The sequence below is a fragment of the Rhinoderma darwinii genome, assembly GCF_050947455.1.
Source record: "Rhinoderma darwinii isolate aRhiDar2 chromosome 1 unlocalized genomic scaffold, aRhiDar2.hap1 SUPER_1_unloc_28, whole genome shotgun sequence".
NCBI classification, from domain to species: domain Eukaryota; kingdom Metazoa; phylum Chordata; class Amphibia; order Anura; family Rhinodermatidae; genus Rhinoderma; species Rhinoderma darwinii.
This window is the reverse complement of record NW_027461665.1, coordinates 228,852-250,465: the sequence shown is the minus strand read 5'-3', so window position 1 is coordinate 250,465 and position 21,614 is coordinate 228,852. Positions and strand designations below refer to the sequence as shown.

The window sequence follows — 21,614 nt, the reverse complement described above, 5'->3', positions numbered from 1 at the left end:
TAGATTTTGTTTCACAATCGATTAAAAAGGACTATGGATTAAAGCATTTAATGTCAATGGCCATTCTAAGCTGAATGTCCCTGCTCTCGTCAGATCGCAGAAGTTACACAGCTTAAGGCCTCGCTTGTACCAGTGTGGGAGACTGTCTGGGAATCCGTGGTGCGGTTGACTTTTTATTATGTCGTTTAGATTTTGTTTCACAATCGATTAAAAAGGACTATGGATTAAAGCATTTAATGTCAATGGCCATTCTAAGCTGTATGTGCCTGCTCTCGTCAGATCGCAGAAGTTACACAGCTTAAGGCCTCGCTAGTACCAGTGTGGGAGACTGTCTGGGAATCCGTGGTGCGGTTGACTTTTTATTATGTCGTTTAGATTTTGTGTCACAATCGATTAAAAAGGGCTATGGATTAAAGCATTTAATGTCAATGGCCATTCTCAGCTGAATGTGCCTGCTCTCGTCAGATCGCAGAAGTTACACAGCTTAAGGCCTCGCTAGTACCAGTGTGGGAGACTGTCTGGGGGTGCGGTTGACTTTTTATTATGTCGTTTAGATTTTGTTTCACAATAGATTAAATAGGACTATGGATTAAAGCATTACACGTCAATGGCCATTCTAAGCTGAATGTGCCTGCTCTCGTCAGAACGCAGAAGGTACACAGCTTAAAGCCTCGCTAGTACCAGTGTGGGAGACTGTCTGGGAATCCGTGGTGCGGTTGCATTTTTATTATGTCGTTTAGATTTTGTTTCACAATCGATTAAAAAGGACTATGGATTAAAGCATTTAATGGCAATTGCCATTCTAAGCTGAAAGTCCCTGCTCTCGTCAGATCGCAGAAGTTACACAGCTTACGGCCTCACTAGTACCAGTGTGGGAGACTGTCTGGGAATCCGTGGTGCGGTTGACTTTTTATTATGTTGTTTAGATTTTGTTTCACAATAGATTAAATAGGACTATGGATTAAGGCTTTTAATGTCAATGGCCATTCTAAGCTGAATGTGCCTGCTCTTGTCAGATCGCAGAAGTTACACAGCTTAAGGCCTCGCTAGTACCAGTGTGGGAGACTGTCTGGGAATCCGTGGTGCGGTTGACTTTTTATTATGTCGTTTAGATTTTGTTTCACAATAGATTAAATAGGACTATGGATTAAAGCATTTAACGTCAATGGCCATTCTAAGCTGAATGTGCCTGCTCTCGTCAGATCGCAGAAGTTACACAGCTTAAGGCCTCGCTAGTACCAGTGTGGGAGACTGTCTGGGAATCCGTGGTGCGGTTGAATTTTTATTATGTCGTTTAGATTTTGTTTCACAATCGATTAAAAAGGACTATGGATTAAAGCATTTAATGTCAATGGCCATTCTATGCTGAAAGTCCCTGCTCTCGTCAGATCGCAGAAGTTACACAGCTTAAGGCCTCGCTAGTACCAGTGTGGGAGACTGTCTGGGAATCCGTGGTGCGGTTGACTTTTTATTATGTTGTTTAGATTTTGTTTCACAATAGATTAAATAGGACTATGGATTAAGGCTTTTAATGTCAATGGCCATTCTAAGCTGAATGTGCCTGCTCTCGTCAGATCGCAGAAGTTACACAGCTTAAGGCCTCGCTAGTACCAGTGTGGGAGACTGTCTGGGAATCCGTGGTGCGGTTGACTTTTTATTATGTCGTTTAGATTTTGTTTCACAATCGATTAAAAAGGACTATGGATTAAAGCATTTAATGTCAATGGCCATTCTAAGCTGGATGTGCCTGCTCTCGTTAGATCGCAGCAGTTACATAGCTTAACGCCTCGCTAGTACCAGTGTGGGAGACTGTCTGGGAATCTGTGGTGCGGTTGACTTTTTATTATGTCGTTTAGATTTTGTTTCACAATAGATTAAATAGGACTATGGATTAAAGCATTTAACGTCAATGGCCATTCTAAGCTGAATGTGCCTGCTCTAGTCAGATCGCAGAAGTTACACAGCTTAAGGCCTCGCTAGTACCAGTGTGGGAGACTGTCTGGGAATCCGTGGTGCGGTTGACTTTTTTTTATGTCGTTTAGATTTTGTTTCACAATCGATTAAAAAGGACTATGGATTAAAGCATTTAATGTCAATGGCCATTCTAAGCTGAAAGTCCCTGCTCTCGTCAGGTCGCAGAAGTTACACAGCTTAAGGCCTCGCTAGTACCAGTGTGGGAGAATGTCTGGGAATCCGTGGTGCGGTTGACTTTTTATTATGTTGTTTAGATTTTGTTTCACAATAGATTAAATAGGACTATGGATTAAAGCATTTAACATCAATGGCCATTCTAAGCTGAATGTGCCTGCTCTCGTCAGATCGCAGAAGTTACACAGCTTAAGGCCTCTGCTAGTACCAGTGTGGGAGACTGTCTGGGAATCCGTGGTGCGGTCTAATTTTTATTATGTCGTTTAGATTTTGTTTCACAATCGATTAAAAAGGACTATGGATTAAAGCATTTAATGTCAATGGCCATTCTAAGCTGAATGTCCCTGCTCTCGTCAGATCGCAGAAGTTACACAGCTTAAGGCCTCGCTTGTGCCAGTGTGGGAGACTGTCTGGGAATCCGTGGTGCGGTTGACTTTTTATTATGTCGTTTAGATTTTGTTTCACAATCGATTAAAAAGGACTATGGATTAAAGCATTTAATGTCAATGGCCATTCTAAGCTGAATGTGCCTGCTCTCGTCAGATCGCAGAAGTTACACAGCTTAAGGCCTCGCTAGTACCAGTGTGGGAGACTGTCTGGGAATCCGTGGTGCGGTTGACTTTTTATTATGTCGTTTAGATTTTGTTTCACAATCGATTAAATAGGACTATGGATTAAAGCATTTAATGTCAATGGCCATTCTAAGCTGAATGTCCCTGCTCTCGTCAGATCGCAGAAGTTACACAGCTTAAGGCCTCGCTTGTACCAGTGTGGGAGACTGTCTGGGAATCCGTGGTGCGGTTGACTTTTTATTATGTCGTTTAGATTTTGTTTCACAATAGATTAAATAGGACTATGGATTAAAGCATATAACGTCAATGGCCATTCTAAGCTGAATGTGCCTGCTCTCGTCAGAACGCAGAAGTTACACAGCTTAAGGCCTCGCTAGTACCAGTGTGGTAGACTGTCTGGGAATCCGTGGTGCGGTTGAATTTTTATTATGTCGTTTAGATTTTGTTTCACAATCGATTAAAAAGGACTATGGATTAAAGCATTTAATGTCAATGGCCATTCTAAGCTGAATGTCCCTGCTCTCGTCAGATCGCAGAAGTTACACAGCTTAAGGCCTCGCTAGTACCAGTGTGGGAGACTGTCTGGGAATCCGTGGTGCGGTTGACTTTTTATTATGTCGTTTAGATTTTGTTTCATAATCGATTAAAAAGGACTATGGATTAAATCATTTAATGTCAATGGCTATTCTAAGCTGGATGTGCCTGCTCTCGTCAGATCGCAGAAGTTACACAGCTTAAGGCCTCGCTAGTACCTGTGTGGGAGACTGTCTGGGAATCCCTGGTGCGGTTGACTTTTTATTATGTCGTTTAGATTTTGTTTCACAATCGATTAAAAAGGACTATGGATTAAAGCATTTAATGCCAATGGCCATTCTAAGCTGAAAGTCCCTGCTCTCGTCAGATCGCAGAAGTTACACAGCTTAAGGCCTCGCTAGTACCAGTGTGGGAGAATGTCTGGGAATCCGTGGTGCGGTTGACTTTTTATTATGTTGTTTAGATTTTGTTTCACAATAGATTAAATAGGACTATGGATTAAAGCATTTAACATCAATGGCCATTCTAAGCTGAATGTGCCTGTTCTCGTCAGATCGCAGAAGTTACACAGCTTAAGGCCTCGCTAGTACCAGTGTGGGAGACTGTCTGGGAATCCGTGGTGCGGTCTAATTTTTATTATGTCGTTTAGATTTTGTTTCACAATCGATTAAAAAGGACTATGGATTAAAGCATTTAATGTCAATGGCCATTCTAAGCTGAATGTCCCTGCTCTCGTCAGATCGCAGAAGTTACACAGCTTAAGGCCTCGCTTGTGCCAGTGTGGCAGACTATCTGGGAATCCGTGGTGCGGCTGACTTTTTATTATGTCGTTTAGATTTTGTTTCACAATCGATTAAAAAGGACTATGGATAAAAGCATTTAATGTCAATGGCCATTCTAAGCTGAATGTGCCTGCTCTCGTCAGATCGCAGAAGTTACACAGCTTAAGGCCTCGCTTGTACCAGTGTGGGAGACTGTCTGGGAATCCGTGGTGCGGTTGACTTTTTATTATGTCGTTTAGATTTTGTTTCACAATCGATTAAAAAGGACTATGGATTAAAGCATTTAATGTCAATGGCCATTCTAAGCTGAATGTCCCTGCTCTCGTCAGATCGCAGGAGTTACACAGCTTAAGGCCTCGCTAGTACCAGAGTGGGAGACTGTCTGGGAATCCGTGGTGCGGTTGACTTTTTATTATGTCGTTTAGATTTTGTTTCACAATCGATTAAAAAGGACTATGGATTAAAGCATTTAATGTCAATGGCCATTCTAAGCTGAATGTGCCTGCTCTCGTCAGATCGCAGAAGTTACACAGCTTAAGGCCTCGCTAGTACCAGTGTGGGAGACTGTCTGGGAATCCGTGGTGCGGTTGACTTTTTATTATGTCGTTTAGATTTTGTTTCACAATAGATTAAATAGGACTATGGATTAAAGCATTTAACATCAATGGCCATTCTAAGCTGAATGTGCCTGCTCTCGTCAGATCGCAGAAGTTACACAGCTTAAGGCCTCGCTAGTACCAGTGTGGGAGACTGTCTGGGAATCCGTGGTGCGGTCTAATTTTTATTATGTCGTTTAGATTTTGTTTCACAATCGATTAAAAAGGACTATGGATTAAAGCATTTAATGTCAATGGCCATTCTAAGCTGAATGTCCCTGCTCTCGTCAGATCGCAGAAGTTACACAGCTTAAGGCCTCGCTTGTACCAGTGTGGGAGACTGTCTGGGAATCCGTGGTCGGTTGACTTTTTATTATGTCGTTTAGATTTTGTTTCACAATCGATTAAAAAGGACTACGGATTAAAGCATTTAATGTCAATGGCCATTCTAAGCTGAATGTGCCTGTTCTAGTCAGAACGCAGAAGGTACACAGCTTAAAGCCTCGCTAGTACCAGTGTGGGAGACTGTCTGGGAATCCGTGGTGCGGTTGCATTTTTATTATGTCGTTTAGATTTTGTTTCACAATCGATTAAAAAGGACTATGGATTAAAGCATTTAATGGCAATTGCCATTCTAAGCTGAAAGTCCCTGCTCTCGTCAGATCGCAGAAGTTACACAGCTTAAGGCCTCGCTAGTACCAGTGTGGGAGACTGTCTGGGAATCCGTGGTGCGGTTGACTTTTTATTATGTTGTTTAGATTTTGTTTCACAATAGATTAAATAGGACTATGGATTAAGGCTTTTAATGTCAATGGCCATTCTAAGCTGAATGTGCCTGCTCTCGTCAGATCGCAGAAGTTACACAGCTTAAGGCCTCGCTAGTACCAGTGTGGGAGACTGTCTGGGAATCCGTGGTGCGGTTGACTTTTTATTATGTCGTTTAGATTTTGTTTCACAATAGATTAAATAGGACTATGGATTAAAGCATTTAACGTCAATGGCCATTCTAAGCTGAATGTGCCTGCTCTCGTCAGATCGCAGAAGTTACACAGCTTAAGGCCTCGCTAGTACCAGTGTGGGAGACTGTCTGGGAATCCGTGGTGCGGTTGAATTTTTATTATGTCGTTTAGATTTTGTTTCACAATCGATTAAAAAGGACTATGGATTAAAGCATTTAATGTCAATGGCCATTCTAAGCTGAAAGTCCCTGCTCTCGTCAGATCGCAGAAGTTACACAGCTTAAGGCCTCGCTAGTACCAGTGTGGGAGACTGTCTGGGAATCCGTGGTGCGGTTGACTTTTTATTATGTTGTTTAGATTTTGTTTCACAATAGATTAAATAGGACTATGGATTAAGGCTTTTAATGTCAATGGCCATTCTAAGCTGAATGTGCCTGCTCTCGTCAGATCGCAGAAGTTACACAGCTTAAGGCCTCGCTAGTACAAGTGTGGGAGACTGTCTGGGAATCCGTGGTGCGGTTGACTTTTTATTATGTCGTTTAGATTTTGTTTCACAATCGATTAAAAAGGACTATGGATTAAAGCATTTAACGTCAATGGCCATTCTAAGCTGAATGTGCCTGCTCTCGTCAGATCGCAGAAGTTACACAGCTTAAGGCCTCGCTAGTACCAGTGTGGGAGACTGTCTGGGAATCCGTGGTGCGGTTGACTTTTTATTATGTCGTTTAGATTTTGTTTCACAATCGATTAAATAGGACTATGGATTAAAGCATTTAACGTCAATGGCCATTCTAAGCTGAATGTGCCTGCTCTCGTCAGAACGCAGAAGTTACACAGCTTAAGGCCTCGCTAGTACCAGTGTGGTAGACTGTCTGGGAATCCGTGGTGCGGTTGAATTTTTATTATGTCGTTTAGATTTTGTTTCACAATCGATTAAAAAGGACTATGGATTAAAGCATTTAATGTCAATGGCCATTCTAAGCTGAATGTCCCTGCTCTCGTCAGATCGCAGAAGTTACACAGCTTAAGGCCTCGCTAGTACCAGTGTGGGAGACTGTCTGGGAATCCTTGGTGCGGTTGACTTTTTATTATGTCGTTTAGATTTTGTTTCATAATCGATTAAAAAGGACTATGGATTAAATCATTTAATGTCAATGGCTATTCTAAGCTGGATGTGCCTGCTCTCGTCAGATCGCAGAAGTTACACAGCTTAAGGCCTCGCTAGTACCTGTGTGGGAGACTGTCTGGGAATCCGTGGTGCGGTTGACTTTTTATTATGTCGTTTAGATTTTGTTTCACAATCGATTAAAAAGGACTATGGATTAAAACATTTAATGTCAATGGCCATTCTAAGCTGGATGTTCCTGCTCTCGTTAGATCGCAGAAGTTACACAGCTTAAGGCCTCGCTAGTACCAGTGTGGGAGACTGTCTGGGGGTGCGGTTGACTTTTTATTATGTCGTTTAGATTTTGTTTCACAATAGATTAAATAGGACTATGGATTAAAGCATTACACGTCAATGGCCATTCTAAACTGAATGTGCCTGCTCTCGTCAGAACGCAGAAGGTACACAGCTTAAATCCTCGCTAGTACCAGTGTGGGAGACTGTCTGGGAATCCGTGGTGCGGTTGCATTTTTATTATGTCGTTTAGATTTTGTTTCACAATCGATTAAAAAGGACTATGGATTAAAGCATTTAATGGCAATTGCCATTCTAAGCTGAAAGTCCCTGCTCTCGTCAGATCGCAGAAGTTACACAGCTTACGGCCTCACTAGTACCAGTGTGGGAGACTGTCTGGGAATCCGTGGTGCGGTTGACTTTTTATTATGTTGTTTAGATTTTGTTTCACAATAGATTAAATAGGACTATGGATTAAGGCTTTTAATGTCAATGGCCATTCTAAGCTGAATGTGCCTGCTCTCGTCAGATCGCAGAAGTTACACAGCTTAAGGCCTCGCTAGTACCAGTGTGGGAGACTGTCTGGGAATCCGTGGTGCGGTTGACTTTTTATTATGTCGTTTAGATTTTGTTTCACAATAGATTAAATAGGACTATGGATTAAAGCATTTAACGTCAATGGCCATTCTAAGCTGAATGTGCCTGCTCTCGTCAGAACGCAGAAGTTACACAGCTTAAGGCCTCGCTAGTACCAGTGTGGTAGACTGTCTGGGAATCCGTGGTGCGGTTGAATTTTTATTATGTCGTTTAGATTTTGTTTCACAATCGATTAAAAAGGACTATGGATTAAAGCATTTAATGTCAATGGCCATTCTAAGCTGAATGTCCCTGCTCTCGTCAGATCGCAGAAGTTACACAGCTTAAGGCCTCGCTAGTACCAGTGTGGGAGACTGTCTGGGAATCCTTGGTGCGGTTGACTTTTTATTATGTCGTTTAGATTTTGTTTCATAATCGATTAAAAAGGACTATGGATTAAATCATTTAATGTCAATGGCTATTCTAAGCTGGATGTGCCTGCTCTCGTCAGATCGCAGAAGTTACACAGCTTAAGGCCTCGCTAGTACCTGTGTGGGAGACTGTCTGGGAATCCGTGGTGCGGTTGGCTTTTTATTATGTCGTTTAGATTTTGTTTCACAATCGATTAAAAAGGACTATGGATTAAAACATTTAATGTCAATGGCCATTCTAAGCTGGATGTGCCTGCTCTCGTTAGATCGCAGAAGTTACACAGCTTAAGGCCTCGCTAGTACCAGTGTGGGAGACTGTCTGGGAATCCGTGGTGCGGTTGACTTTTTATTATGTCGTTTAGATTTTGTTTCACAATCGATTAAATAGGACTATGGATTAAAGCATTTAATGTCAATGGCCATTCTAAGCTGAATGTCCCTGCTCTCGTCAGATCGCAGAAGTTACACAGCTTAAGGCCTCGCTTGTACCAGTGTGGGAGACTGTCTGGGAATCCGTGGTGCGGTTGACTTTTTATTATGTCGTTTAGATTTTGTTTCACAATCGATTAAAAAGGACTATGGATTAAAGCATTTAATGTCAATGGCCATTCTAAGCTGAATGTCCCTGCTCTCGTCAGATCGCAGAAGTTACACAGCTTAAGGCCTCGCTAGTACCAGTGTGGGAGACTGTCTGGGAATCCGTGGTGCGGTTGACTTTTTATTATGTCGTTTAGATTTTGTTTCATAATCGATTAAAAAGGACTATGGATTAAATCATTTAATGTCAATGGCTATTCTAAGCTGGATGTGCCTGCTCTCGTCAGATCGCAGAAGTTACACAGCTTAAGGCCTCGCTAGTACCAGTGTGGGAGACTGTCTGGGAATCCGTGGTGCGTTGAATTTTTATTATGTCGTTTAGATTTTGTTTCACAATCGATTAAAAAGGACTATGGATTAAAGCATTTAATGTCAATGGCCATTCTAAGCTGAATGCCCCTGCTCTCGTCAGATCGCAGAAGTTACACAGCCTAAGGCCTCGCTAGTACCAGTGTGGGAGACTGTCTGGGAATCCGTGGTGCGGTTGACTTTTTATTATGTTGTTTCGATTTTGTTTCACAATCGATTAAAAAGGACTATGGATTAAAGCATTTAATGTCAATGGCCATTCTAAGCTGAATGTCCCTGCTCTCGTCAGATCGCAGAAGTTACACAGCTTAAGGCCTCACTAGTACCAGTGTGGGAAACTGTCTGGGAATCCGTGGTGCGGTTGACTTTTTATTATGTCGTTTAGATTTTGTTTCACAATCGATTAAAAAGGACTATGGATTAAAGCATTTAATGTCAATGGCCATTCTAAGCTGAATGTGCCTGCTCTCGTCAGATCGCAGAAGTTACACAGCTTAAGGCCTCGCTAGTACCAGTGTGGGAGACTGTCTGGGAATCCGTGGTGCGGTTGACTTTTTATTATGTCGTTTAGATTTTGTTTCACAATAGATTAAATAGGACTATGGATTAAAGCATTTAACGTCAATGGCCATTCTAAGCTGAATGTGCCTGCTCTCGTCAGATCGCAGAAGTTACACAGCTTAAGGCCTCGCTAGTACCAGTGTGGTAGACTGTCTGGGAATCCGTGGTGTGGTTGACTTTTTATTATGTTGTTTAGATTTTGTTTCACAGTAGATTAAATAGGACTATGGATTAAGGCTTTAATGTCAATGGCCATTCTAAGCTGAATGTCCCTGCTCTCGTCAGATCGCAGAAGTTACACAGCTTAAGGCCTCGCTAGTACCAGTGTGGGAGACTGTCTGGGAATCCGTGGTGCGGTTGACTTTTTATTATGTCGTTTAGATTTTGTTTCACAATAGATTAAATAGGACTATGGATTAAAGCATTTAACGTCAATGGCCATTCTAAGCTGAATGTGCCTGCTCTCGTCAGATTGCAGAAGTTACACAGCTTAAGGCCTCGCTAATACCAGTGTGGGAGACTGTCTGGGAATCCGTGGTGCGGTTGACTTTTTATTATGTCGTTTAGATTTTGTTTCACAATAGATTAAATAGGACTATGGATTAAAGCATTCAACGTCAATGGCCATTCTAAGCTGAATGTGCCTGCTCTCGTCAGAACGCAGAAGTTACACAGCTTAATGCCTTGCTAGTACCAGTGTGGGAGACTGTCTGGGAATACGTGGTGCAGTTGAATTTTTATTATGTTTAGATTTTGTTTCACAATCGATTAAAAAGGACTATGGATTAAAGCATTTAATGTCAATGGCCATTCTAAGCTGAATGTCCCTGCTCTCGTCAGATCGCAGAAGTTACACAGCTTAAGGCCTCGCTTGTACGAGTGTGGGAGACTGTCTGGGAATCCGTGGTGCGGTTGACTTTTTATTATGTTGTTTAGATTTTGTTTCACAATAGATTAAATAGGACTATGGATTAAGGCTTTAAATGTCAATGGCCATTCTAAGCTGAATGTGCCTGCTCTCGTCAGATCGCAGAAGTTACACAGCTTAAGGCCTCGCTAGTACCAGTGTGGGAGACTGTCTGGGAATCCGTGGTGCGGTTTACTTTTTATTATGTCGTTTAGATTTTGTTTCACAATCGATTAAAAAGGACTATGGATTAAAGCATTTAATGTCAATGGCCATTCTAAGCTGAATGTGCCTGCTCTCGTTAGATCGCAGAAGTTACACAGCTTAACGCCTCGCTAGTACCAGTGTGGGAGACTGTCTGGGAATCCGTGGTGCGGTTGACTTTTTATTATGTCGTTTAGATTTTGTTTCACAATAGATTAAATAGGACTATGGATTAAAGCATTTAACATCAATGGCTATTCTAAGCTGAATGTGCCTGCTCTCGTCAGATCGCAGAAGTTACACAGCTTAAGGCCTCGCTAGTACCAGTGTGGGAGACTGTCTGGGAATCCGTGGTGCAGTTAACTTTTTATTATGTCGTTTAGATTTTGTTTCACAATAGATTAAATAGGACTATGGATTAAAGCATTTAACATCAATGGCCATTCTAAGCTGAATGTGCCTGCTCTCGTCAGAACGCAGAAGTTACACAGCTTAAGGCCTCGCTAGTACCATTGTGGGAGACTGTCTGGGAATCCGTGGTGCGCTTGACTTTTTATTATGTTGTTTAGATTTTGTTTCACAATAGATTAAATAGGACTATGGCTTAAGGCTTTTAATGTCAATGGCCATTCTAAGCTGAGTGTGCCTGCTCTCGTCAGATTGCAGAAGTTACACAGCTTAAGGCCTCGCTAGTACCAGTGTGGGTAACTGTCTGTGAATCCGTTGTGCGGTTGACTTCTTATTATGTCGTTTAGATTTTGTTTCACAATAGATTAAATAGGACTATGGATTAAAGCATTTAACGTCAATGGCCATTCTAAGCTGAATGTGCCTGCTCTCGTCAGATTGCAGACGTTACACAGCTTAAGGCCTCGCTAGTACCAGTGTGGGAGACTGTCTGGGAATCCGTGGTGCGGTTGAATTTTTATTATGTCGTTTAGATTTTGTTTCACAATCGATTAAAAAGGACTATGGATTAAAGCATTTAACGTCAATGGCCATTCTAAGCTGAATGTGCCTGCTCTCGTCAGAACGCAGAAGTTACACAGCTTAATGCCTCGCTAGTACCAGTGTGGGAGACTGTCTGGGAATACGTGGTGCAGTTGAATTTTTATTATGTCGTTTAGATTTTGTTTCACAATCGATTAAAAAGGACTATGGATTAAAGCATTTAATGTCAATGGCCATTCTAAGCTGAATGTGCCTGCTCTCGTTAGATCGCAGAAGTTACACAGCTTAACGCCTCGCTAGTACCAGTGTGGGAGACTGTCTGGGAATCCGTGGTGCGGTTGACTTTTTATTATGTCGTTTAGATTTTGTTTCACAATAGATTAAATAGGACTATGGATTAAAGCATTTAACGTCAATGGCTATTCTAAGCTGAATGTGCCTGCTCTCGTCAGATCGCAGAAGTTACACAGCTTAAGGCCTCGCTAGTACCAGTGTGGGAGACTGTCTGGGAATCCGTGGTGCAGTTGACTTCTTATTATGTCGTTTAGATTTTGTTTCACAATAGATTAAATAGGACTATGGATTAAGGCTTTTAATGTCAATGGCCATTCTAAGCTGAGTGTGCCTGCTCTCGTCAGATCGCAGAAGTTACACAGCTTAAGGCCTCGCTAGTACCAGTGTGGGAGACTGTCTGTGAATCCGTGGTGCGGTTGACTTCTTATTATGTTGTTTAGATTTTGTTTCACAATCGATTAAAAAGGACTATGGATTAAAGCATTTAATGTCAATGGCCATTCTAAGCTGAATGTGCCTGCTCTCGTTAGATCACAGAAGTTACATAGCTTAACGCCTCGCTAGTACCAGTGTGGGAGACTGTCTGGGAATCCGTGGTGCAGTTGACTTTTTATTATGTTGTTTAGATTTTGTTTCACAATAGATTAAATAGGACTATGGATTAAGGCTTTTAATGTCAATGGCCATTCTAAGCTGAGTGTGCCTCCTCTCGTCAGATCGCAGAAGTTACACAGCTTAAGGCCTCGCTAGTACCAGTGTGGGAGACTGTCTGTGAATCCGTGGTGCGGTTGACTTCTTATTATGTCGTTTAGATTTTGTTTCACAATCGATTAAAAAGGACTATGGATTAAAGCATTTAATGTCAATGGCCATTCTAAGCTGAATGTGCCTGCTCTCGTCAGATCGCAGAAGTTACACAGCTTAAGGCCTCGCTTGTACTAGTGTGGGAGACTGTCTGGGAATCCGTGGTGCGGTTGACTTTTTATTATGTCGTTTAGATTTTGTTTCACAATAGATTAAATAGGACTATGGATTAAAGCATTTAACATCAATGGCCATTCTAAGCTGAATGTGCCTGCTCTCGTCAGAACGCAGAAGTTACACAGCTTAAGGCCTCGCTAGTACCAGTGTGGGAGACTGTATGGGAATCCGTGGTGCGCTTGACTTTTTATTATGTTGTTTAGATTTTGTTTCACAATAGATTAAATAGGACTATGGATTAAGGCTTTTAATGTCAATGGCCATTCTAAGCTGAGTGTGCCTGCTCTCGTCAGAACGCAGAAGTTACACAGCTTAATGCCTCGCTAGTACCAGTGTGGGAGACTGTCTGGGAATCCGTGGTGCGGTTGAATTTTTATTATGTCGTTTAGATTTTGTTTCACAATCGATTAAAAAGGACTATGGATTAAAGCATTTAACGTCAATGGCCATTCTAAGCTGAATGTCTCTGCTCTCGTCAGATCGCAGAAGTTACACAGCTTAAGGCCTCGTTAGTACCTGTCTGGGAATCCGTGGTGCGGTTGACTTTTTATTATGTCGTTTAGATTTTGTTTCACAATCGATTAAAAAGGACTATGGATTAAAGCATTTAATGTAAATGGCCATTCTAAGCTGAATGTGCCTGCTCTCGTCAGATCGCAGAAGTTACACAGCTTAAGGCCTTGCTAGTACCAGTGTGGGAGACTGTCTGGGAATCCGTGGTGCGGTTGAATTTTTATTATGTCGTTTAGATTTTGTTTCACAATCGATTAAAAAGGACTATGGATTAAAGCATTTAATGTCAATGGCCATTCTAAGCTGAATGTGCCTGCTCTCGTCAGATCGCAGAAGTTACACAACTTAAGGCCTCGCTAGTACGAGTGTGGGAGACTGTCTGGGAATCCGTGGTGCGGTTGACTTTTTATTATGTCGTTTAGATTTTGTTTCACAATAGATTAAATAGGACTATGGATTAAAGCATTTAACATCAATGGCTATTCTAAGCTGAATGTGCCTGCTCTCGTCAGATCGCAGAAGTTACACAGCTTAAGGCCTCGCTAGTACCAGTGTGGGAGACTGTCTGGGAATCCGTGGTGCAGTTAACTTTTTATTATGTCGTTTAGATTTTGTTTCACAATCGATTAAATAGGACTATGGATTAAAGCATTTAACATCAATGGCCATTCTAAGCTGAATGTGCCTGCTCTCGTCAGAACGCAGAAGTTACACAGCTTAAGGCCTCGCTAGTACCATTGTGGGAGACTGTCTGGGAATCCGTGGTGCGCTTGACTTTTTATTATGTTGTTTAGATTTTGTTTCACAATAGATTAAATAGGACTATGGATTAAGGCTTTTAATGTCAATGGCCATTCTAAGCTGAGTGTGCCTGCTCTCGTCAGATTGCAGAAGTTACACAGCTTAAGGCCTCGCTAGTACCAGTGTGGGTAACTGTCTGTGAATCCGTTGTGCGGTTGACTTCTTATTATGTCGTTTAGATTTTGTTTCACAATCGATTAAAAAGGACTATGGATTAAAGCATTTAATGTCAATGGCCATTCTAAGCTGAATGTGCCTGCTCTCGTTAGATCGCAGAAGTTACATAGCTTAACGCCTCGCTAGTACCAGTGTGGGAGACTGTCTGGGAATCCGTGATGCGGTTGACTTTTTATTATGTCGTTTAGATTTTGTTTCACAATAGATTAAATAGGACTATGGATTAAAGCATTTAACGTCAATGGCCATTCTAAGCTGAATGTGCCTGCTCTCGTCAGATCGCAGACGTTACACAGCTTAAGGCCTCGCTAGTACCAGTGTGGGAGACTGTCTGGGAATACGTGGTGCAGTTGAATTTTTATTATGTCGTTTAGATTTTGTTTCACAATCGATTAAAAAGGACTATGGATTAAAGCATTTAATGTCAATGGCCATTCTAAGCTGAATGTGCCTGCTCTCGTTAGATCGCAGAAGTTACACAGCTTAAGGCCTCGCTAGTACCAGTGTGGGAGACTGTCTGGGAATCCGTGGTGCGGTTGACTTTTTATTATGTCGTTTAGATTTTGTTTCACAATCGATTAAAAAGGACTATGGATTAAAGCATTTAATGTCAATGGCCATTCTAAGCTGAATGTGCCTGCTCTCGTTAGATCGCAGAAGTTACACAGCTTAATGCCTCGCTAGTACCAGTGTGGGAGACTGTCTGGGGATCCGTGGTGCGGTTGACTTTTTATTATGTCGTTTAGATTTTGTTTCACAATAGATTAAATAGGACTATGGATTAAAGCATTTAACGTCAATGGCCATTCTAAGCTGAATGTGCCTGCTCTCGTCAGATCGCAGAAGTTACACAGCTTAAGGCCTCGCTAGTACCAGTGTGGGAGACTGTCTGGGAATCCGTGGTGCAGTTGAACTTTTATTATGTCGTTTAGATTTTGTTTCACAATCGATTAAAAAGGACTATGGATTAAAGCATTTAATGTCAATGGCCATTCTAAGCTGAATGTCCCTGCTCTCGTCAGATCGCAGAAGTTACACAGCTTAAGGCCTCGCTAGTACCAGTCTGGGAGACTGTCTGGGAATCCGTGGTGCGGTTGACTTTTTATTATGTCGTTTAGATTTTGTTTCACAATCGATTAAAAAGGACTATGGATTAAAGCATTTACTGTCAATGGCCATTCTAAGCTGAATGTCCCTGCTCTCGTCAGATCGCAGAAGTTACACAGCTTAAGGCCTCGTTAGTACCTGTCTGGGAATCCGTGGTGCGGTTGACTTTTTATTATGTCGTTTAGATTTTGTTTCACAATAGATTAAATAGGACTATGGATTAAAGCATTTAATGTCAATGGCCATTCTAAGCTGAATGTGCCTGCTCTCGTCAGATCGCAGAAGTTACACAGCTTAAGCCCTCGCTAGTACCAGTGTGGGAGACTGTCTGGGAATCCGTGGTGCGGTTGACTTTTTATTATGTCGTTTAGATTTTGTTTCACAATCGATTAAATAGGACTATGGATTAAAGCCTTTAACGTCAATGGCCATTCTAAGCTGAATGTGCCTGCTCTCGTCAGAACGCAGAAGTTACACAGCTTAAGGCCTCGCTAGTACCAGTGTGGGAGACTGTCTGGGAATCCGTGGTGCGGTTGACTTTTATTATGTCGTTTAGATTTTGTTTCACAATCGATTAAAAAGGACTATGGATGAAAGCATTTAATGTCAATGGCCATTCTAAGCTGAATGTGCCTGCTCTCGTCAGATCGCAGAAGTTACATAGCTTAAGGCCTCGCTAGTATCAGTGTGGGAGACTGTCTGGGAATCCGTAGTGCGGTTGACTTTTCATTATGTTGTTTAGATTTTGTTTCACAATAGATTAAATAGGACTATGGATTAAGGCTTTTAATGTCAATGGCCATTCTAAGCTGAATGTACCTGCTCTCGTCAGATCGCAGAAGTTACACAGCTTAAGGCCTCGCTAGTACCAGTGTGGGAGACTGTCTGGGAATCCATGGTGCGGTTGACTTTTTATTATGTCGTTTAGATTTTGTTTCACAATCGATTAAAAAGGACTATGGATTAAAGCATTTAACGTCAATTGCCATTCTAAGCTGAATGTGCCTGCCCTCGTTAGATCGCAGAAGTTACACAGCTTAACGCCTCGCTAGTACCAGTGTGGGAGACTGTCTGGGAATCCGTGGTGCGGTTGACTTTTTATTATGTCGTTTAGATTTTGTTTCACAATCGATTAAAAAGGACTATGGATTAAAGCATTTAATGTCAATGGCCATTCTAAGCTGAATGTGCCTGCTCTCGTCAGATCGCAGAAGTTACACAGCTTAAGGCCTCGCTAGTACCAGTGTGGGAGACTGTCTGGGAATCCGTGGTGCGGTTGACTTTTTATTATGTTACATAGTTACATAGTTACATAGTTACATAGTTAGTACGGCTGAAAAAAGACACATGTCCATCAAGTTCAACCAAGGGAAGGGAAAAGGGAAGGGAAAAGGGAAGGAAAAATTTCTACACATAGGAGCTAATATTTTTTTGTTCTAGGAAATTATCTAACCCTTTTTTAAAGCCATCTACTGTCCCTGCTGTGACCAGCTCCTGCGGTAGGCTATTCCATAAATTCACAGTTCTCACTGTAAAGAAGCCTTGTCGCCTCTGCAGCTTGAACCTTTTTTTCTCCAGACGGAGGGAGTGCCCCCTTGTTTTTTGAGGGGGTTTTACAAGGAACAGGATTTCACCATATTTTTTGTATGTGCCATTAATATATTTATATAAGTTAATCATGTCCCCCCTTAGTCTTCTTTTTTCAAGGCTAAATAGGTTTAATTCTTTCAATCTTTCCTCATAACTTAAATTCTCCATGCCCCTTATTAGCTTCGTTGCTCTTCTTTGTATTTTTTCCAACTCCAGGGCATCCTTTCTATGAACTGGAGCCCAGAACTGAACTGCATATTCTAGATGGGGCCTCACTAATGCTTTGTAAAGTGGTAATATTACATCCCTGTCCCGCGAGTCCATGCCTCTTTTAATACACGACAATATCCTGCTGGCCTTTGAAGCAGCTGATTGACACTGCATGCTGTTATTGAGTTTATGATTTACAAGAACACCCAGATCCTTCTCAACAAGTGAATCCGCCAGTGTAGCTCCCCCTAGGACATATGATGCATGCAGGTTGTTGGTACCAAGATGCATAACTTTACATTTATCTACATTAAACTTCATTTGCCAAGTGGACGCCCAAACACTTAGTTTGTTTAAATCTGCCTGTAATTCATGAACATCTTCCATAGTCTGAACTATATTACATAGCTTGGTGTCATCTGCAAAAATAGAAATAGTGCTATTAATCCCTTCCTCTATATCATTAATAAATAAGTTGAATAATAGTGGTCCCAGCACTGAACCCTGGGGTACACCACTTATAACCGGGGACCATTCAGAGTAGGAATCATTGACCACAACTCTCTGGATACGGTCCTTGAGCCAATTCTCAATCCAATTACAAACTATATTTTCTAAACCTATAGTCCTTAATTTACCCATTAGGCGTCTATGGGGGACAGTGTCAAATGCCTTTGCAAAGTCCAAAAACACTAAATCCACAGCGACCCCTCTGTCTAAACTTCTGCTCACCTCTTCATAAAAACAGATTAGGTTAGTTTGACAACTTCTGTCCTTAGTAAAACCGTGCTGGCTGTCACTTATAATGCTATTTATTGTCACATAATCCTGTATATAGTCCCTCAATAGCCCCTCAAACATTTTCCCCACGATGGATGTTAAGCTTACTGGTCTATAATTACCCGGGGAAGACCTAGAGCCCTTTTTGAAAATAGGCACCACATTTGCCCTGCGCCAGTCCCTTGGCACTATACCAGTCACTAGAGATTCTCTGAATATTATGAAAAGGGGGACAGAAATAACTGAACTAAGCTCTTTAAGAATTCTAGGGTGTAACCCATCTGGTCCCGGAGCCTTGTGCACATTTATTTTATTTAATTTAGCTTGGACCATCTCTACATTCATCCAATTCAGTATATCAACTGATATATTAACAGCACTGGCACCGGCTACATCAGCTGCTCTTTCTTCTGTTGTATATACAGAGCTAAAGAACCCATTTAGTAACTCTGCCTTCTCTTGATCCCCTGTGATCAACTCCCCATTACCATTATCTAGGGGTCCTACATGTTCAGACCTTGGCTTTTTTGCATTTATATGCTTGAAGAATTTTTTAGGATTTGTTTTACTATCCTTGGCCACCTGCCTTTCATTTTGTATTTTTGCTAATTTTATTACATTTTTACATATTTTATTAAGCTCTTTATATTTTACAAAGGCTACAGCTGTACCCTCAGATTTGTATTTTTTAAATGCCCTTTTTTTGTCATGTATTGCCCCTTTCACAGAAGGTGTAAGCCATGTGGGGTTTAATTTGAGTCGTTTATACTTATTACCTGTAGGAATAAATTTTGCACTATAATAACTCAAAGTAGATTTGAAAATCTCCCATTTATCATTTGTTCCATTATTTGACATTAGTTCTTCCCAGTCTATATCCTGAATTGCAGCCCTCATCCTGGGGAAATTGGCTTTCTTAAAATTAAATGTTTTTGCCCTCCCAGCCTGCGTTTGTTTTTTACAGTATAGGTAAAATGTAACTATATTATGATCACTGTTACCGAGGTTTTCACGAACATTGACATTCCCAACAAGATCTGCATTATTAGAAATGACCAGATCCAACAGAGCTTCACCTCTAGTCGGGTCTTCCACAAACTGGCCCATAAAATTTTCCTGCAACAGGTTGAGGAAATGTCTCCCCTTTGCAGTTGAAGCCGAACCATGACACCAATTAATATCCCGGAAATTAAAATCTCCCATTATCACTACAGTACCCGCCTGTGCAGCCCGCTCCATCTGTTTATATATCTGACCTTCCATCTCCTCAGTTATATTGGGGGGTCTATAGATTACACCAAAAGTAATTTTTTCAGTGTTTACCTCCCTTTCTAGTTCCACCCACAAGGTTTAGATTTTGTTTCACAATAGATTAAATAGGACTATGGATTAAAGCATTTAACGTCAATGGCCATTCTAAGCTGACTGTGCCTGCTCTCGTCCGAACGCAGAAGTTACACAGCTTAAGGCCTCGCTAGTACCAGTGTGGGAGACTGTCTGGGAATCCGTGGTGCGGTTGTCTTTTTATTATGTCGTTTAGATTTTGTTTCACAATCGATTAAAAAAGGACTATGGATTAAAGCATTTAACGTCAATGGCCATTCTAAGCTGAATGTGCCTGCTCTCGTCAGAACGCAGAAGTTACATAGCTTAAGTCCTCGCTAGTACCAGTGTGGGAGACTGTCTGGGAATCCGTGGTGCGGTTGACTTTTTATTATGTTGTTTAGATTTTGTTTCACAATAGATTAAATAGGACTATGGATTAAGGCTTTTAATGTCAATGGCCATTCTAAGCTGAATGTGCCTGCTCTCGTCAGATCGCAGAAGTTACACAGCTTAAGGCCTCGCTAGTACCAGTGTGGGAGACTGTCTGGAAATCCGTGGTGCGGTTGACTTTTTATTATGTCGTTTAGATTTTGTTTCACAATCGATTAAAAAGGACTATGGATTAAAGCATTTAAAGTCAATGGCCATTCTAAGCTGAATGTGCCTGCTCTCGTTAGAACGCAGAAGTTACACAGCTTAACGCCTCGCTAGTGCCAGTGTGGGAGACTGTCTGGGAATCCGTGGTGCGGTTAACTTTTTATTATGTCGTTTAGATTTTGTTTCACAATAGATTAAATAGGACTATGGATTAAAGCATTTAACGTCAATGGCCATTCTAAGCTGAATGTGCCTGCTCTCGTCCGAACGCAGAAGTTACACAGCTTAAGGCCTCGCTAGTACCAGTGTGGGAGACTGTCTGGGAATCTGTGGTGAGGTTGACTTTTTATTATGTCGTTTAGATTTTGTTTCACAATAGATTAAATAGGACTATGGATTAAATCATTTAACGTCAATGGCCATTCTAAGCTGAATGTGCCTGCTCTCGTCAGATCGCAGAAGTTACACAGCTTAAGGCCTCGCTGGTACCCGTGTGGGAGACTGTCTGGGAATGCGTGGTGCGGTTGACTTTTTATTATGTTGTTTAGATTTTGTTTCACAATAGATTAAATAGGACTATGGATTAAGGCTTTTAATGTCAATGGCCATTCTAAGCTGAATGTGCCTGCTCTCGTCAGATCGCAGAAGTTACACAGCTTAAGGCCTCGCTAGTACCAGTGTGGGAGACTGTCTGGGAATGCGTGGTGCGGTTGACTTTTTATTATGTCGTTTAGATTTTGTTTCACAATAGATTAAATAGGACTATGGATTAAATCATTTAATGTCAATGGCCATTCTAAGCTAAATGTGCCTGCTCTCGTCAGATCGCAGAAGTTACCCAGCTTAAGGCCTCGCTAGTACCAGTGTGGGAGACTGTCTCGGAATCCGTTGTGCGGTTGAATTTTTATAATGTCGTTTAGATTTTGTTTCACAATCGATTAAAAAGGACTATGGATTAAAGCATTTAATGTCAATGGCCATTCTAAGCTGAATGTTCCTGCTCTCGTCAGATCGCAGAAGTTACACAGCTTAAGGCCTCGCTAGTACCAGTGTGGGAGACTGTCTGGGAATCCGTGGTGTTATTGACTTTTTATTATGTCGTTTAGATTTTGTTTCACAATCGATTAAAAAGGACTATGGATTAAAGCATTTAATGTCAATGGCCATTCTAAGCTGAATGTGCCTGCTCTCGTCAGATCGCAGAAATTACACAGCTTAAGGCCTCGCTAGTACCAGTGTGGGAGACTGTCTGGGAATCCGTGGTGCGGTTGACTTTTTATTATGTCGTTTAGATTTTGTTTCACAATCGATTAAAAAGGACTATGGATTAAAGCATTTAACGTCAGTGCCTGCTCTCGTCAGAACGCAGAAGTTACATAGCTTAAGTCCTCGCTAGTACCAGTGTGGGAGACTGTCTGGGAATCCGTGGTGCGGTTGACTTTTTATTATGTTTAGATTTTGTTTCACAATAGATTAAATATGACTATGGATTAAAGCTTTTAACGTCAATGGCCATTCTAAGCTGAATGTGCCTGCTCTCGTCAGATCGCAGAAGTTACACAGCTTAAGGCCTCGCTAGTACCAGTGTGGGAGACTGTCTGGGAATCCGTGGTGCGGTTGACTTTTTATTATGTTGTTTAGATTTTGTTTCACAATAGATTAAATAGGACTATGGGTTAAAGCATTTAAAGTCAATGGCCATTCTAAACTGA

General features: G+C 41.5%; 80 pseudogenes; all 80 read left to right on the top strand.

Moving 5' to 3' along the window:
* Window positions 1-52: 52 nt before the first annotated feature.
* LOC142671464 (5S ribosomal RNA) lies at window positions 53-171 on the top strand (annotated as a pseudogene).
* A 67-nt stretch (window positions 172-238) lies between these two features.
* On the top strand, window positions 239-357 carry LOC142672936 (5S ribosomal RNA; annotated as a pseudogene).
* A 432-nt stretch (window positions 358-789) lies between these two features.
* LOC142672219 (5S ribosomal RNA) lies at window positions 790-908 on the top strand (annotated as a pseudogene).
* Window positions 909-975: 67 nt separating this feature from the next.
* Window positions 976-1,094, top strand: LOC142671532 (5S ribosomal RNA; annotated as a pseudogene).
* Window positions 1,095-1,161: 67 nt separating this feature from the next.
* On the top strand, window positions 1,162-1,280 carry LOC142671433 (5S ribosomal RNA; annotated as a pseudogene).
* Window positions 1,281-1,347: 67 nt separating this feature from the next.
* Window positions 1,348-1,466, top strand: LOC142671378 (5S ribosomal RNA; annotated as a pseudogene).
* Window positions 1,467-1,533: 67 nt separating this feature from the next.
* On the top strand, window positions 1,534-1,652 carry LOC142672793 (5S ribosomal RNA; annotated as a pseudogene).
* A 253-nt stretch (window positions 1,653-1,905) lies between these two features.
* Window positions 1,906-2,024, top strand: LOC142671699 (5S ribosomal RNA; annotated as a pseudogene).
* Window positions 2,025-2,091: 67 nt separating this feature from the next.
* LOC142672452 (5S ribosomal RNA) lies at window positions 2,092-2,210 on the top strand (annotated as a pseudogene).
* Window positions 2,211-2,464: 254 nt separating this feature from the next.
* Window positions 2,465-2,583, top strand: LOC142672316 (5S ribosomal RNA; annotated as a pseudogene).
* A 67-nt stretch (window positions 2,584-2,650) lies between these two features.
* On the top strand, window positions 2,651-2,769 carry LOC142672792 (5S ribosomal RNA; annotated as a pseudogene).
* A 67-nt stretch (window positions 2,770-2,836) lies between these two features.
* LOC142671463 (5S ribosomal RNA) lies at window positions 2,837-2,955 on the top strand (annotated as a pseudogene).
* A 67-nt stretch (window positions 2,956-3,022) lies between these two features.
* LOC142671777 (5S ribosomal RNA) lies at window positions 3,023-3,141 on the top strand (annotated as a pseudogene).
* A 67-nt stretch (window positions 3,142-3,208) lies between these two features.
* Window positions 3,209-3,327, top strand: LOC142673020 (5S ribosomal RNA; annotated as a pseudogene).
* Window positions 3,328-3,394: 67 nt separating this feature from the next.
* Window positions 3,395-3,513, top strand: LOC142672006 (5S ribosomal RNA; annotated as a pseudogene).
* A 67-nt stretch (window positions 3,514-3,580) lies between these two features.
* Window positions 3,581-3,699, top strand: LOC142672441 (5S ribosomal RNA; annotated as a pseudogene).
* Window positions 3,700-3,766: 67 nt separating this feature from the next.
* Window positions 3,767-3,885, top strand: LOC142672726 (5S ribosomal RNA; annotated as a pseudogene).
* A 253-nt stretch (window positions 3,886-4,138) lies between these two features.
* On the top strand, window positions 4,139-4,257 carry LOC142671184 (5S ribosomal RNA; annotated as a pseudogene).
* Window positions 4,258-4,324: 67 nt separating this feature from the next.
* On the top strand, window positions 4,325-4,443 carry LOC142671311 (5S ribosomal RNA; annotated as a pseudogene).
* Window positions 4,444-4,510: 67 nt separating this feature from the next.
* LOC142672791 (5S ribosomal RNA) lies at window positions 4,511-4,629 on the top strand (annotated as a pseudogene).
* A 67-nt stretch (window positions 4,630-4,696) lies between these two features.
* Window positions 4,697-4,815, top strand: LOC142672502 (5S ribosomal RNA; annotated as a pseudogene).
* A 438-nt stretch (window positions 4,816-5,253) lies between these two features.
* LOC142671192 (5S ribosomal RNA) lies at window positions 5,254-5,372 on the top strand (annotated as a pseudogene).
* A 67-nt stretch (window positions 5,373-5,439) lies between these two features.
* LOC142672790 (5S ribosomal RNA) lies at window positions 5,440-5,558 on the top strand (annotated as a pseudogene).
* A 67-nt stretch (window positions 5,559-5,625) lies between these two features.
* LOC142671431 (5S ribosomal RNA) lies at window positions 5,626-5,744 on the top strand (annotated as a pseudogene).
* Window positions 5,745-5,811: 67 nt separating this feature from the next.
* On the top strand, window positions 5,812-5,930 carry LOC142672888 (5S ribosomal RNA; annotated as a pseudogene).
* A 67-nt stretch (window positions 5,931-5,997) lies between these two features.
* On the top strand, window positions 5,998-6,116 carry LOC142671336 (5S ribosomal RNA; annotated as a pseudogene).
* Window positions 6,117-6,183: 67 nt separating this feature from the next.
* On the top strand, window positions 6,184-6,302 carry LOC142672789 (5S ribosomal RNA; annotated as a pseudogene).
* Window positions 6,303-6,369: 67 nt separating this feature from the next.
* Window positions 6,370-6,488, top strand: LOC142671776 (5S ribosomal RNA; annotated as a pseudogene).
* Window positions 6,489-6,555: 67 nt separating this feature from the next.
* On the top strand, window positions 6,556-6,674 carry LOC142671789 (5S ribosomal RNA; annotated as a pseudogene).
* Window positions 6,675-6,741: 67 nt separating this feature from the next.
* On the top strand, window positions 6,742-6,860 carry LOC142671183 (5S ribosomal RNA; annotated as a pseudogene).
* Window positions 6,861-7,292: 432 nt separating this feature from the next.
* Window positions 7,293-7,411, top strand: LOC142672218 (5S ribosomal RNA; annotated as a pseudogene).
* Window positions 7,412-7,478: 67 nt separating this feature from the next.
* Window positions 7,479-7,597, top strand: LOC142672788 (5S ribosomal RNA; annotated as a pseudogene).
* A 67-nt stretch (window positions 7,598-7,664) lies between these two features.
* Window positions 7,665-7,783, top strand: LOC142671774 (5S ribosomal RNA; annotated as a pseudogene).
* Window positions 7,784-7,850: 67 nt separating this feature from the next.
* LOC142671788 (5S ribosomal RNA) lies at window positions 7,851-7,969 on the top strand (annotated as a pseudogene).
* A 67-nt stretch (window positions 7,970-8,036) lies between these two features.
* On the top strand, window positions 8,037-8,155 carry LOC142671400 (5S ribosomal RNA; annotated as a pseudogene).
* Window positions 8,156-8,222: 67 nt separating this feature from the next.
* Window positions 8,223-8,341, top strand: LOC142672947 (5S ribosomal RNA; annotated as a pseudogene).
* A 67-nt stretch (window positions 8,342-8,408) lies between these two features.
* Window positions 8,409-8,527, top strand: LOC142671461 (5S ribosomal RNA; annotated as a pseudogene).
* A 67-nt stretch (window positions 8,528-8,594) lies between these two features.
* Window positions 8,595-8,713, top strand: LOC142673017 (5S ribosomal RNA; annotated as a pseudogene).
* Window positions 8,714-8,780: 67 nt separating this feature from the next.
* LOC142672525 (5S ribosomal RNA) lies at window positions 8,781-8,898 on the top strand (annotated as a pseudogene).
* A 67-nt stretch (window positions 8,899-8,965) lies between these two features.
* On the top strand, window positions 8,966-9,084 carry LOC142671229 (5S ribosomal RNA; annotated as a pseudogene).
* A 67-nt stretch (window positions 9,085-9,151) lies between these two features.
* LOC142671537 (5S ribosomal RNA) lies at window positions 9,152-9,270 on the top strand (annotated as a pseudogene).
* A 67-nt stretch (window positions 9,271-9,337) lies between these two features.
* Window positions 9,338-9,456, top strand: LOC142672787 (5S ribosomal RNA; annotated as a pseudogene).
* A 67-nt stretch (window positions 9,457-9,523) lies between these two features.
* On the top strand, window positions 9,524-9,642 carry LOC142671741 (5S ribosomal RNA; annotated as a pseudogene).
* Window positions 9,643-9,708: 66 nt separating this feature from the next.
* On the top strand, window positions 9,709-9,827 carry LOC142673016 (5S ribosomal RNA; annotated as a pseudogene).
* A 67-nt stretch (window positions 9,828-9,894) lies between these two features.
* LOC142672200 (5S ribosomal RNA) lies at window positions 9,895-10,013 on the top strand (annotated as a pseudogene).
* A 67-nt stretch (window positions 10,014-10,080) lies between these two features.
* Window positions 10,081-10,199, top strand: LOC142672493 (5S ribosomal RNA; annotated as a pseudogene).
* A 64-nt stretch (window positions 10,200-10,263) lies between these two features.
* Window positions 10,264-10,382, top strand: LOC142672022 (5S ribosomal RNA; annotated as a pseudogene).
* A 67-nt stretch (window positions 10,383-10,449) lies between these two features.
* LOC142671323 (5S ribosomal RNA) lies at window positions 10,450-10,568 on the top strand (annotated as a pseudogene).
* Window positions 10,569-10,635: 67 nt separating this feature from the next.
* Window positions 10,636-10,754, top strand: LOC142672138 (5S ribosomal RNA; annotated as a pseudogene).
* A 67-nt stretch (window positions 10,755-10,821) lies between these two features.
* LOC142672321 (5S ribosomal RNA) lies at window positions 10,822-10,940 on the top strand (annotated as a pseudogene).
* A 439-nt stretch (window positions 10,941-11,379) lies between these two features.
* On the top strand, window positions 11,380-11,498 carry LOC142672587 (5S ribosomal RNA; annotated as a pseudogene).
* Window positions 11,499-11,565: 67 nt separating this feature from the next.
* On the top strand, window positions 11,566-11,684 carry LOC142672109 (5S ribosomal RNA; annotated as a pseudogene).
* Window positions 11,685-11,751: 67 nt separating this feature from the next.
* Window positions 11,752-11,870, top strand: LOC142672137 (5S ribosomal RNA; annotated as a pseudogene).
* A 67-nt stretch (window positions 11,871-11,937) lies between these two features.
* On the top strand, window positions 11,938-12,056 carry LOC142673127 (5S ribosomal RNA; annotated as a pseudogene).
* A 67-nt stretch (window positions 12,057-12,123) lies between these two features.
* Window positions 12,124-12,242, top strand: LOC142671828 (5S ribosomal RNA; annotated as a pseudogene).
* Window positions 12,243-12,681: 439 nt separating this feature from the next.
* Window positions 12,682-12,800, top strand: LOC142673105 (5S ribosomal RNA; annotated as a pseudogene).
* Window positions 12,801-13,053: 253 nt separating this feature from the next.
* LOC142672607 (5S ribosomal RNA) lies at window positions 13,054-13,172 on the top strand (annotated as a pseudogene).
* Window positions 13,173-13,413: 241 nt separating this feature from the next.
* Window positions 13,414-13,532, top strand: LOC142672437 (5S ribosomal RNA; annotated as a pseudogene).
* A 67-nt stretch (window positions 13,533-13,599) lies between these two features.
* On the top strand, window positions 13,600-13,718 carry LOC142672019 (5S ribosomal RNA; annotated as a pseudogene).
* Window positions 13,719-13,785: 67 nt separating this feature from the next.
* On the top strand, window positions 13,786-13,904 carry LOC142672320 (5S ribosomal RNA; annotated as a pseudogene).
* Window positions 13,905-14,529: 625 nt separating this feature from the next.
* Window positions 14,530-14,648, top strand: LOC142671866 (5S ribosomal RNA; annotated as a pseudogene).
* Window positions 14,649-14,715: 67 nt separating this feature from the next.
* Window positions 14,716-14,834, top strand: LOC142672939 (5S ribosomal RNA; annotated as a pseudogene).
* A 67-nt stretch (window positions 14,835-14,901) lies between these two features.
* On the top strand, window positions 14,902-15,020 carry LOC142672749 (5S ribosomal RNA; annotated as a pseudogene).
* Window positions 15,021-15,087: 67 nt separating this feature from the next.
* Window positions 15,088-15,206, top strand: LOC142671342 (5S ribosomal RNA; annotated as a pseudogene).
* Window positions 15,207-15,273: 67 nt separating this feature from the next.
* LOC142671188 (5S ribosomal RNA) lies at window positions 15,274-15,392 on the top strand (annotated as a pseudogene).
* A 241-nt stretch (window positions 15,393-15,633) lies between these two features.
* Window positions 15,634-15,752, top strand: LOC142671646 (5S ribosomal RNA; annotated as a pseudogene).
* A 67-nt stretch (window positions 15,753-15,819) lies between these two features.
* Window positions 15,820-15,938, top strand: LOC142672822 (5S ribosomal RNA; annotated as a pseudogene).
* A 66-nt stretch (window positions 15,939-16,004) lies between these two features.
* On the top strand, window positions 16,005-16,123 carry LOC142672644 (5S ribosomal RNA; annotated as a pseudogene).
* A 67-nt stretch (window positions 16,124-16,190) lies between these two features.
* LOC142671191 (5S ribosomal RNA) lies at window positions 16,191-16,309 on the top strand (annotated as a pseudogene).
* Window positions 16,310-16,376: 67 nt separating this feature from the next.
* On the top strand, window positions 16,377-16,495 carry LOC142672623 (5S ribosomal RNA; annotated as a pseudogene).
* A 67-nt stretch (window positions 16,496-16,562) lies between these two features.
* Window positions 16,563-16,681, top strand: LOC142672784 (5S ribosomal RNA; annotated as a pseudogene).
* Window positions 16,682-19,382: 2,701 nt separating this feature from the next.
* Window positions 19,383-19,501, top strand: LOC142671178 (5S ribosomal RNA; annotated as a pseudogene).
* Window positions 19,502-19,569: 68 nt separating this feature from the next.
* LOC142671770 (5S ribosomal RNA) lies at window positions 19,570-19,688 on the top strand (annotated as a pseudogene).
* A 67-nt stretch (window positions 19,689-19,755) lies between these two features.
* On the top strand, window positions 19,756-19,874 carry LOC142671521 (5S ribosomal RNA; annotated as a pseudogene).
* Window positions 19,875-20,127: 253 nt separating this feature from the next.
* Window positions 20,128-20,246, top strand: LOC142671602 (5S ribosomal RNA; annotated as a pseudogene).
* Window positions 20,247-20,313: 67 nt separating this feature from the next.
* LOC142671765 (5S ribosomal RNA) lies at window positions 20,314-20,432 on the top strand (annotated as a pseudogene).
* A 67-nt stretch (window positions 20,433-20,499) lies between these two features.
* Window positions 20,500-20,618, top strand: LOC142672915 (5S ribosomal RNA; annotated as a pseudogene).
* Window positions 20,619-20,871: 253 nt separating this feature from the next.
* LOC142671941 (5S ribosomal RNA) lies at window positions 20,872-20,990 on the top strand (annotated as a pseudogene).
* A 67-nt stretch (window positions 20,991-21,057) lies between these two features.
* On the top strand, window positions 21,058-21,176 carry LOC142671272 (5S ribosomal RNA; annotated as a pseudogene).
* Window positions 21,177-21,406: 230 nt separating this feature from the next.
* On the top strand, window positions 21,407-21,525 carry LOC142672783 (5S ribosomal RNA; annotated as a pseudogene).
* The last annotated feature ends 89 nt before the right edge of the window (window positions 21,526-21,614 follow it).